This window comes from Leopardus geoffroyi, chromosome C1 (assembly GCF_018350155.1).
Source record: "Leopardus geoffroyi isolate Oge1 chromosome C1, O.geoffroyi_Oge1_pat1.0, whole genome shotgun sequence".
NCBI classification, from domain to species: Eukaryota; Metazoa; Chordata; class Mammalia; order Carnivora; family Felidae; genus Leopardus; species Leopardus geoffroyi.
Genome location: NC_059328.1, coordinates 168,710,790 through 168,723,538, shown reverse-complemented (window position 1 = coordinate 168,723,538; position 12,749 = coordinate 168,710,790). Strand labels below are relative to the sequence as shown.

Genomic DNA, 12,749 nt, shown 5'->3' with positions numbered 1-12,749 from the left:
AATGAAGGAGACAAAAAAATGGATGCAGGGAAAAAAATATTACAATGATAATCCCTATGAAAGAAAATGGTAAATGAGAGTCAGCATACTGTGGGGCAACATGATAAGAACTGGGCAAATTTAAGAGGTTTTTAATAGTAAAGTTGGATTACTGGCATTGATTGGTAAATTTATTGTGGCATGCGGTGAGAGGTAGGCAGTGGAGATGCTCCTTAGGATTCAGATATGTGTAACTAGATGCATATCGGTGTCATCTATTGAGATAGAAAATACAAGGGGGAGGTCAAGTTTGGGGGAAAGATTACTAATTTTGTTTTAGATAGTTTTAGTTTGGTGCATGAGATATCAATTAGGCAAATAACATATGGTCTGGAACTCTGAAGAGAACTCTAGGTTGGAGAAACAAGTTTACAAGCAGGGTTTGTGGATAATAAAAAAAAGTCTGAATTGGATCACCTCAGAAGAGAGAGAGCGAAGACAGAAAATGCCCATGCTCTTCAAGAAGAAAGACTCACCAGTACAAAACTTGTAATTCAACAAAGGTTAGCTCTATATGAGGATAAAATGGTTTATAAACTTCCAGCCTCTATTTTAGAGCCTGGCATATACTAAAAGCATATGTGACTGAATTGAACTACAATAACAAAAACGACATTGATTAATTATATAGCTGTTTAATTTCATCACTCTCACTTGATGTGCAAAGAATTACCTTCATCAAACTTGTTTTGCTATCCAAATCTTACTCACCATTCATGATCATCAAAGAGCATAATTGTTATAAAATCTCCTGATAAATTGTTTCCAAGAAATGGTTACTTCCTCCTGGAAACCACAGCTCTTTGTTGGTTATCTCCATCACAATACCTATATTTTCTTTTTATTTTAGTAATTTATATATGGATCTTATCTCTCTTTCTATTTCATAAATTTCTTGAGGTCAAAAGCTAAGTCTTTTTCAACTTTGTATTCTACACATCTGTCTAGCATAATGGCTAACATGTAGTAGATGGCCAATAAATATTTATTTAATAAATGCAGGAATGAGTCATTATGCTCAGACATCAGTTGCTGTAACAACTCAGTTGTAAAATCCTCAGTCCCAGGATAATAGCCTTGTCATATCTGGGGAGCAGTGAAGCACAAACTTTTGAGAAAACTCACATTCTTTTGGATTTCTGTGGTTACGTAGTCTATCACATTTTTTACCTAGAAGAAGGTAGGCTCAGGCACCTGTAGTGCAAAATGAATTTATTCCTACACGAATACACCATAAGCCAAATAGAAATTTTTATCTTCTTTAAGTTTAAATTTAAAAATTTTATAGTTTTTTTTTCTTTAAATTAACAAGCAACGCTAGAATGGCAAGACATTTAGGGATATTCATATTCATGTGTGCATATGTATGCATATGAGTGTGTGTATGTAGATATGTGTGTATATATGTATATCTGTATCTAGACACACACATACACATTATTTTAAAAGATATCCAGAGATAAAAGTTCCATAGCTTTCTTCAGGAGGTTATATAACACTAACCACCTTTATGATTAATAAGTTCCTTATGTTAAACTGTTTTTAATGTAATTTTGCTCAGATGCAGGACAAATATTCAAAACTGCTTGTCATCAGTTTTCTTCTTTCCTTACTTGCGCTTTTCAATTATTTGAAGACAGCTATTAATTTGTCCCTAGTTAACTTAACATGGAGATTATATAGCTTCAAATTTTCTCATTATGTACACCTTATATTCCACCTTATTATTTAATAAGTCCACTGTTGGTCATTTCTAGTTTTTATATATCCTTCTTAATTTGTCTTAAGAATATTTTATCATAGTTCATTGAATAATTATCCAGCACTGGTATTATGTTGTAATTTTTCTTTCAATTTTTCTAGGAATGTTTAATGATTAACATAATTAATTTATAAATTTTAAAGGCAAAGTTTTCTTTGTCAAAGGATTTTCCATTTTTTTATTTTTCCATTTCTAAATCAAAATATTAGATAGAAGAGAGCCATAGCATTTATTTTGTAAAAAAAATATATTTTGAATTAAAAAAATGCCTTTAAACACCAATCCATAATGAAGGTTAATTAAAACTGTATATTTTTCCCTTAGCTATCAACAACTAGTTTTGGCATAGATTATTGGATTTATAATTAGATGTAATTTGACTTAATTAGTTGGCTATAGCTCTTAATTATGGTATACCTTTTCCCATTATGGCCACTGTAACAGCAGCTTAGGATAAACATTGATGCTCCCCCTTGCCAGTGGGACTAGCTGTATCCCTTGGGTTATTTGTGTGATAATGAGAATGAGATTTCAGGAGCATGACAGACGGTCTAGGCATAAAATACTGTTTTGGCACAGCTCCCTTCACTGCCTTTCAAAAATGGCAGCTTATTCCCCCCCCCCCCAAAAAAAAAAGTTTCATGTGGATTGTTATTGTTTTGGTGTGGTTTTCTACTGGGAGGAGTCAAAGGGTGACTTAGGCAAATGTTAAAAAAAAAAAAAAAAAAAAAAAAAAAAAACTTGGGAAAGCCAAGTTTTGTTAGAAATTTCCTGAAATCGAAAATTCTAACATGGGTTACCTAAATGTGTTTTGCTGAATAAAATAAGTCACACGTATTCTTTGGATCCTGTTGTTTCAGAATTCCATGATGCCATTTCAGCCTCACCCCCAAAATCCATCCTTAAAAGGGTTACTAGGAAAGAATGTAGTACATCGGGAAGCTAAAATAAAGCAATTTTGTACATTCCCTATGAATAAAGTTGAAGTGATAGCAACTGTCAAAGAAAACATTTTCACAGGAGTTAGAGAAGAATGGTCCTGAGCTGTTGAATACTCATACATGTTAGATATGGGAGCACAGATCCTATGCACCACGAAAATAGTTTGGTGTTGAAAATAAAAGATATCCACACAGATTATATGGTAATTTGGTATCACTTCTCTTATTTGCAGACTAAATCATTCTTAGTCCATTTCATAATAGCCAATTACAGGCTACTCAAGGGACATGGATCATGCAAATCAGCTCATATTTCACTGAGTGACTGTTTCTTCATGTGTTTTGAGCTATTATCTTCATTACAGTGCAGCACATGAATCCAACTCATCTGTACTGTAATTGCTATAAATCAAGCATTCGTTTGCCATTATTTATTGCCTACTATAAAGAGTTTTAATAATATTTAGAGGGCACTGCAATAAAAGCAATCATTTATTGTGTCTGCTTACAGGGTCACTCAAGGTTTTCAACAAAAGCCAATGTCATTTCCTAATCTTTTAATATTCATAAGGTAACATCACTTGCAAATGGTACATTATGATTTATAAACATTTCCTGGGCAGGAACATAAAAGCATCATTATAATTCCTTCCCAGGAAAAAGTCAGATTCTGTGAGGCAAATAGCAACATTGGGTACCAGAGCCCCATGTTCTTAACCAGATCTTGTTTTTCTTTGTCCATTGCTCTCAATCATACTACTTAAACTCATGCTAACTATAAATTGCAGAGAGCTTATCAAAATCCTTCTACGAGGGAAGATCTGCATTAGTATTTGAAAAGGAGGCTGTGACTTTCCTTTCTCATCTCAGTCATAACAGAAGTGGCATGGTGTGATAGACAGCTCTGGGGAAGAAGAAGGCACAAAGACAGGGGCTCAAGTTCTATTTACATCAATTACTACAAGTGTGACCTTTGACAAATAAATGAATCTGTAGAGCATCTATCTTCTTTCAGGTAAAATGGAAATAATACTTGGTCTACCTATTCAAAGTATCTCTGCAAGAAGATACTTGTAAAGTACAAAGCAACCCAACTTTCTTGTTAGAAAGATAGAGATACTTTTCCTCTACAACACCCTTTGTAAAATTATAAAAGACTTTGTAATTATCTAGAAAAACCATGTAATCTCAGCTGTCAGGCAGTTACATCGACTCTACATATCATTGTTAAATTTTGTCTACCACATCCCCAGACTTTGCTTGGGTATCTCCAATCATGGACATTACATTACTCATGACAGTAATGTAGTAAATCTGATAGTTCTCTCTAATTCAGTGCTAAAAACTGTTTTTATTTTGGGACAGACACAACAAGCCCAATGCCTCTCTTCTTTATCAGTCTCTCTGATATTTGAAGACAAGTATATGTCCTTCTCAAGTCTTACCATTTTCATATGAAATATTTCTAATTCTTTCAATAATTCTTTATGAAACTTGATTTCAAGTTACTGGTATATATGGGTGAATGTATTCTGAAGAATAATTTGGTTTGATTCAACTTAATTCAACTCTGTTAAAAAATATGGAATGTTTACCATGTGCCAGAAATGTGCCAGGTTCCAGAGATATAAAGCTGAACAAGGTACAATGAGTGCCCTCAAATGGCTCCTACTCTAGCCAAGCCAATCCTTGTATTTAATCTATAGCACAACATGGTCAACTGAAATATACTGAACACACACTCCATGCCAAGCTCTTTGGCACGGGCTGGGAATCCAGCAGATGAATCCAGCAGCCTTCATTTTTTGTTGGGGAGCAAAGACAGATAAACAGTCATTTGTAAACAAGTTTATTAGGTAAGGGAGGAAAGAAACAGTGTTTTAAAAAGAAGGGAGAGTGTCATGCCCTTGAAGGCACAGACCACTTCTATCTTGTTCCCTTGTATCTCTAGTACCTAGCCAGTGCTCTGCTCAGGTATGTACTCTGTAAATAACCTGAATAATTAAAGCAAGCAAGCAAGTAAGAATTCTTAGAGCATGTGGCATAAGAAGAAAGTGAGGCGAGGGACGTAAGAAGGGACCTACAGCAGATACCATGAGAGCTGCCCACATCCCTTTAGGTCTTAGACAAATAGTACTGAAGCTACTTTGCCTGCCCCTGAAGCAGACAAAAGTGCTGGGAAATTAAGTGCCCCCTCCCCACCTTTAGCTGCTCTCAACCAAACACTGATGAGAGGTGGAATATAATAATACCTGTCCCTCTGGTGGGATAATTCTGCAGTACATGTTTTATAATGATCCCAGATTTTCCCTCAGTGGACTAAGCTTTAGTTATCTTCAGTGGTAACTGCTGTGACAAGATACCCCTGATGGCTGACTTCTCTTCTGCATCTCATTTCTCCACTTCTCTACCAGTGCTTCCTTCATGGTGCTGAAATCATTTCAGTGTCTACTTCTGGGGAACCCACTCTAAAACAGGGCCACATAATGCAAGTCCTTATAAGCCATATTAAAGAGTCTGAAGTCTATCAAATATAATCTAAAGTGCTGTATTAGCAGTATAATTAAAGTATTAAAAATACTTTGTTTATGGCATTTTCAGGACTCTTACTCAGCCTAGTAGGAGTACTGGGTGGAATCACACTTCCCGCCCCCGTACTGAAAACAGGAAAGGGGATATGAGCCCATTTCTAGTATCCTCCCCTAGATAACAGCTTCATTCATAACTGGAAATTGGTCTTTATACCAACCTAGAAGGAGGTTTGGGAATAAAGAAAAGATATGGGTGATACCCTGACTTTTTGATGGCTGGGATGTACTAAGCACTAGAGGCACTGAAAGCTTGTTCTGCCTCCCTTGAAAAACCTCATGCACATTTTCTGAGACTGATGCACTGACCACAATAACATGCAGGCTACTCTGGACACTGACGCTTAGAAGGAGGATGGGTCTGAACACCAATAGAATGACTACTCTAAACACACACTCTAAATACGACCCGATTGCCCTGGATCTTCCTAACAGGGTGGCCACCATCACAACTCCCAACATATCAACTCTCTCAGAGAGATACACTATTCCAGAGCTTCCACCTGGAGGGCAAACAGACCATCATAGACTGTGGATCACCTAGTCTTGTCAACCAGTCCCAGTACTGCAGGCATCCCAGGGAGGTCAGGATGAGATCATTTGCAGGGCCCAAAGTACTATCTTCTACCTAGCTATATAATATACTTCTATTTGATGAAACACTGGCTCTCTAAGGATCTACAGAATATTATTTTCAAGTTATAACTCCAGCCACTGAATGTACCAGCACCTAATGATTATGTGACCATCACCAACTCTTAAGTTATAATTAACATCAATGACCAAAGACCTTTTGATCATGGCTTCTAATGAGAATACTATATGTTTCTTAGTATTTCATTACTTGTTCTATCTAAAATTAATTTCAGCATAAAAACAAGGTGTAACATTTAAAAATTCTATTTTTAACTTATCTCACATACACACACACATATAGAATTCTAATTAATTTTGAGACTGACAAAGATGGATTCTTTCTTTCTTTCTTTCTTTCTTTCTTTCTTTCTTTCTTTTCTTTCTCTTTCTTTTCTTTCTCCTTTCTTTCTTCTTTCTTTCTTTCTTTCAATATGGAACACTTCACAAATTTGAGTGCCATCCTTGCACAGGGGCCATGCTAGTCTTCTCTGTATTGTTCCAATTTTAGTATACGTGCCACCAAAGTGAGCACTGATCATTGGATTTCTTAAGTGCTATAAATAAGAACATTTTTCATCAGCTTAAAATGAAATATTTAAATATATATGAATAAAGACCTAAATGTGCTAGGTGCTAGGAAAATGTTACGCAACATTGGGTATAACCATGAGATATAATTTTCGCTAAAAAATATGACAAATATTTACAACTTGATAACATATAGCCCTACCCTATATACCTTATAGGGATTGAGTGATACACAGTTTTTATAGCTATATACAGACCCACCAATTCCACACCAATTCCAACTAATTCCACACCAGTTCCACACCTGTAAATTCATATTAAATATTATAGAGCTCTGCAATGACTCGGCTGTAAGAATATTAATAACATTCTTTTTATAGTATCAAAAACTGGGAAAAACTAAATAGTTATGTAGATTGATAAAATTAATGTTGGGGGTCTCTATCAACATTCTTTTCAGCACTTAAGGATATTGTAGATGAATATTTATTGATATTAACCAATAATTTATTGCTTACTTCTTAAAAAACAGGTTATAAGAAAGTATAGAAAGTTTAAATTTTTGTAAAATAAAATTCCATGTAGCTATATACATAAGATAGCATTCTAAGGCTAGACATTGAAAAAGCAGCATGGCTTATCTTTGGATGGTAGATACTATGAGTGGTTTTTAAAAATTTTGTCTTCACTTTTATTATATTTTTCACTTTTTAAAAACAATAATGAAGGTCATAGTAGAAAAATAGCTAAGGTACAGATTACAAAGGGTCTTTAAAGCCATACAAAGGACTTAAAATTTTATCCTGGAGGTAACAAAAAAACTCCAGGTTTTTAAAGAAGGGAAGCAAAATGGTCAGATGAATAGACAGAAAGACATCTTAACAATTGGTACCAAAGTTTCTCTAACATAAGAAACTGTTTTTGTTTTTGTATAAATAAATATTTAGTTAACTACTTCAAAGTGGCAGATAAAGTCCTGAAAACATGGCCTGAAAAAGGAGAAACAAGGTAAAAGCAAAACCACTTTGCATAAGAAGTGATCAGGAATGTAAAGGTGAGGGATCCCATAGAAGAGAGGAGGAAGAGTAAGACTAGAGAAGAGAGAGAAAAAAGGAAATATTAGAGAATATGGTAGAAGGCCAGGATTGCATAATCATGATCAGTGAGAAGTTTCCAGTGGTGAGGAGCTGGAAGTCATTTTTAGCACAGAAATACCAAACACTGCATTTTTAGTTGGTCCCAGGGCTGTGATATAAACCTGCTCCATCACCTGTTCTGTGGGTAGCCTCCAGCAGTCCATATGAGCTCAGAACAGAGGTGTTTAAAGGATAAACTGTTGGAGCCATAATAGCTGTGGGTGTTATTCAGATAAACCTGAATCATTGTTCCATTTTTCAATTGCTATAGAACCTTGGGCAAATGTCTTAATGAGATGCCATGTTCTGAGTTAACATGTGACCTTTGCGCTACAAAAAATGCTAGCAATTATTTTTATTAATTGCTATCCACGTGCCAAGAAGTATTCTAAGGGGTGTTACAGGTATTTATTCACTTAATCTTCTAGATAACCCTATAAAGGTATACACTATTTTATTTATAACCTCTATGTGCCTCAGGTGACAAAACCAAGGCACATTGAAGTTAAATGACTTATTTGAGATCCCACAGCTTGACAGTGAAGAAGCTGGAATTTAAACCAGTTATTCTAGTTCCAGAGCATGTACTTCCATCCACCCATGTTATACTGCTCCTCAGAGGCTGGTCTCAAGGTAGGGAGAACTAAATAAGATGATGTAGGATAACACCAAGCACTGTGACTCCCACAGATAAAGATGTTCTGCAAATTTGAATTATATTTCTTTTTTCTTGAATTCACTGTATTTATAAAACTTGTTCCCAAGAGGTCAAAGAGTTTCTCTCAAATGTCTTTAAGCTTGTATATAGTATTATTTTTTACATTTTCCTGACCAAGAAACAAAAGAATTCCGTGAAACAAGGAAAAAGGAGATTGGATACATCTTATTTCCTCCAAGTAAACTCTACTTTCTTTCTATTCCGTTTTAGGATTTTTTTTAAAGATGTGGGTCAAGCTCATTTCTCTGTAGCCCATTGGGTTTTAATTAATCTATTTATTAAAATAGAGTAGCATACCTTATTTCATTTGCTCCCCATAGCAAGATCAGCAAGATAGACATTTTTCACTCCATTTCTGTGAATGAGGAAACTGAGACTCAAGTATATGCTTTCATTAAGACCATGTGTGTAGCAAGGCAAGGAGATGTATTAAAAGCTGGGATAGCTGGTTCGAGTCAAGGGCTTAACAGTCAGGATCAACATGTTTTTGTTTTGTGTGTGTGTGTGGGGGAGTGGTTTACAATTTTCATGGTCAGCTAGTTATATATAATCATATATATATGTGTGTATATATATATATATATATATATATATATATATATATATGTAGAGAGAGAGAGAGGGAGAGAGAGAAAATACAGTATTCAATCAAAAATTTTTGTTGTATATATGCAGTATATGTGTATAAAAATCAGGCAAATTTTCTAAGTTCATCACAATATATATCAAAATAAAATATTTTCAGATTTTTTTAAATCTAGTTACTTGGTGTCCAGTTATTGATGTCATTGCTTCCATTCATTGGGGTAAATAATTAAGAAAGACTGCATTTAGAATTTCCCACATAAAATGATTACTATAGATTAAAGAACAGAATCTTAAAGCAGAAAGAAAGCCAAAACTGAAGAAATAAAAAAACAAAGGCCTAGACAATCTTTGAAATTTAATGATAGTATTTTTTTTCTCCAAACCTCTAACAGTTCTGTTGAGCTGAAATCTAAAGGTATTTAAAACTTACTTAAATGTAGTTAAAACCATGAACAAACCTCTGTAGCAAATAGACTTTCCATGTCTATAGAGTCACTTAATAGTTGACAAATAGTTTCTATTAGACCCTATCTTAATTGGTACTTGAGCTTTTTGCCTTAAGTTGATTTGGCTTGTATCATCCTTCCTTTCTTATCAACTGAAATGTCCAACCCCCTTAAAGCTTACTATACCTTGCACATGCTTAAAGTGACAAGTTTTTGGACATTTCCCTCTTATTCTTGATTGAGGCATTGACTGTGTGATTTGTTACAAATAAATTAGCTCTGAAATCTGCATGTGCCAAGGTATTTAGTTTATTAAGTCTTAAAGTTCACCTAATTTCATAAAACCCAACACACACATTCCACAACGTGACAAACAAACAGAGTATGGTACTTGCATATATAATCATTTTATTGAGGCAGATGTTGGTAGTTAGAGAATGGTTTTGATCTACCCTCAAAATAAAGCATTCATTTTACCTAGGTTGCAATAAAAGTAGGGTGACTACTTCTTTGCCTTCCCAAGCCTCTCCAGTTGGAAAGCTGCTTACATTTATATACTAGGATTCTATACAGCAGAGAGCCATTAACTACCTGCAGGATTGTTACCCACCACTCCTCGCTTCAGCTAGACCACCTCGGCTTCCCAGCTCAGAGCGGTCTGTCCCATTTTCCATTCTTTTCTTTTGTTGGGCTGAAGGACAGCCTCTGATTTTCCTGGCTGGGGAGGCATCCATCAATGCATCCATTATCTTTTCCAACATATTTACATACTGTGTGTGCTCAGCTCATTGAGACTTTGCCAATAGCTCATAAGGCACTTGGCCCCCAAATTACGGCTGGTGATTTGGTGAAATAGTAGGTTAAGTAAGTGAGAAGCATGTGCTAAAACTATTAAAAGATTAGGGACAAGGGTAGACATGACATTAAGGTGGGAGCTGACTTTAGGAACTACCTTCCCTCAGAATTGACCACTTCAGCCAATTCACCTCAGCCTGGGAAAAAAAGCAATGGGCTGTTGTTTTTCCTACGAATCTGTACGGAAGGAAAATGCTTAGCTGATTGGATGACTCTACTCAGTTAAAAACATACTCAATTTAGTGAAATAACATTCTGTCTTAAGTCATTAAAAAAGTCATCATTGGAAAATAGATAAAATTACATATATCATACACATAAATATACATATATGCATATATAGCTACATATTTCTATATATTATACACTTACGTATAGGTTACAAGAATCTTTCAGTTTTTAAAATAGTTTAATTTTTCTGGTTATCGAAATTCTAATGTTCAAAAAATTACATTAAAATTAGAAAATACTAGGCATTCTCTCTCTTCAGGTACACCAACAAAAAGCTTTGCTATACTCTATTATTTAAATATTCAAAACAATAACAACACATCTCATTTAATACTGAAGTAGAATCATGTGACTTTTCGAAAATAGGCCCTTTAATGCTTTACTTATTTGTATATATTTTCCAATTAGTAAAATAAAAATAATAAAAGTAACCAAAATGGGTTGCAAAGTAATTATAGCCTACCAAGTAGAAACATGTTTGAATGAGTAAAATAATCCAGTGAAACCTGTAGCAAGTCTCCTGTGTGAAGAAGTGTATTTATTTTCCTCAAGTCTATTTTATATTCTGTACTCACTAACATTTATAATACGTGACTTCCCCATGCAACAATAATTTAATGATACCTTATTCTTTCCTTGAAAAACAAAAGAAATATTATCAGGCAGTATTACAATAAGCTAAACCAATTACCTTCTAAAATGATTTTAATGCAGGCAAAATACAACAGTCATCACTTTAGCATGGTGAGATTTATTAAGACCGCAACTCAAAACAGTACACTATGCTTCTTATATGCTACATCACTTCCCATGGAGTTTCAATTAATATTTTGAAAGTTTGTATTTTATACCGTAAAATTTCAAAATGTCATATCCTAGTAGATTCTGTGTAAAGAAACTAATAATATCTTACAGGCCACTTTGTTGCAGCTGTCATCTATACACATTCAAATTCAAAGCATACATTGCAAACGCTACCATGAACAGTGACAGGCCCACCAAATAGTTTAAAGCACTGCTCCCATGTCCATAATTCAAAAGAGGTGAGAAAAAAAAAGTTATAGAAAAACTAATATGAACCTCAGATCTCTTGACAAATCCTGACTCTCAAGTTATTAATATGCTATGCAGAGGCTTGCCAACATTACACAAGACATTCTTCTAAGGAGATAAGTAGATATCGTAAATCAGATACTTTAGCCCCCCCCCCCCACGGCCCCCCAAAGATAAGAATAGGTCCTGCCCTTGAATTCTGCATACAAAGATCCACTGCACTAAAATAATTATTTTCTCTTGTCATTGCCTGCTGCATGTACTAGCATTAGGTGCATTTTTTATCTGAGGAATAAAAGAGAGTTACAGCATACATTTCTTCTTAAACCACTTTTATCTCATCTCCTTCAGTGAAGTTAGTATCATTTTGTTCTCCATTATAATTTTGAGATTAACTACCTCTTTTTTTCCAGAAAAATCTCCAAGAACTAGAAAAAAGATCTTTTTAAAATAAACAAACCAAAAAATATGTTTGGAAAATGACCTTTCTTTCCTACTCATGTGATTATTTAACTATGCATTCCAAGTGCTACAGACAACATATGACCTAACAGTTTGGTTGAGGAAGAAAAATGCATCACTGGGTAAAGTGCAATGTTAAGGGGTTAATGATCACTCAATAATAAGACACTAAGAGATGCCCACAATTTAACATTTGAGGGAGATTTATATTGTTTATAAAATTAGGAGGCTTGGGGCGCCTGGGTGGCGCAGTCGGTTAAGCGTCCGACTTCAGCCAGGTCACGATCTCGCGGTCCGGGAGTTCGAGCCCCGCGTCGGGCTCTGAGCTGATGGCTCAGAGCCTGGAGCCTGTTTCTGATTCTGTGTCTCCCTCTCTCTCTGCCCCTCCCCCGTTCATGCTCTGTCTCTCTCTGTCCCAAAAATAAATAAACGTTGAAAAAAAAAAAAAAAAAAAAAAAAAAAAAAATTAGGAGGCTTTTTTTAAATTTATTTTTTTATTTTTAAAAATTTTTCTTTAATGTTTATTTATTTTTGAGACAGGGAGAGACAGAGCATGAACGGGGGAGGGTCAGAGAGAGGGAGACACAGAATCTGAAACAGGCTCCAGGCTCTGAGCTCTCAGCACACAGCCCAACGCGGGCTCGAACTCATGGACTGTGAGATCACGACCTGAGCCGAAGTCGGACGCTCAACTGACTGAGCCACCCAGGCGCCCCCAAATTATGAGGCTTTTAATTTTCTTTTTGGCCCATTGCATACTCCCACT

General features: G+C 35.2%; 1 long non-coding RNA gene and 1 other non-coding gene across 2 annotated transcripts in view; both read right to left on the bottom strand.

Moving 5' to 3' along the window:
- The window catches only part of LOC123599159, a 440,038-nt gene that overhangs the window by 260,399 nt on the left and 166,890 nt on the right, over positions 1-12,749 (bottom strand). The window lies entirely within an intron of this gene.
- LOC123600121 lies at positions 6,392-6,498 on the bottom strand. The gene has a single exon (XR_006713500.1). It is a non-coding gene; the product is annotated as a U6 spliceosomal RNA (small nuclear RNA).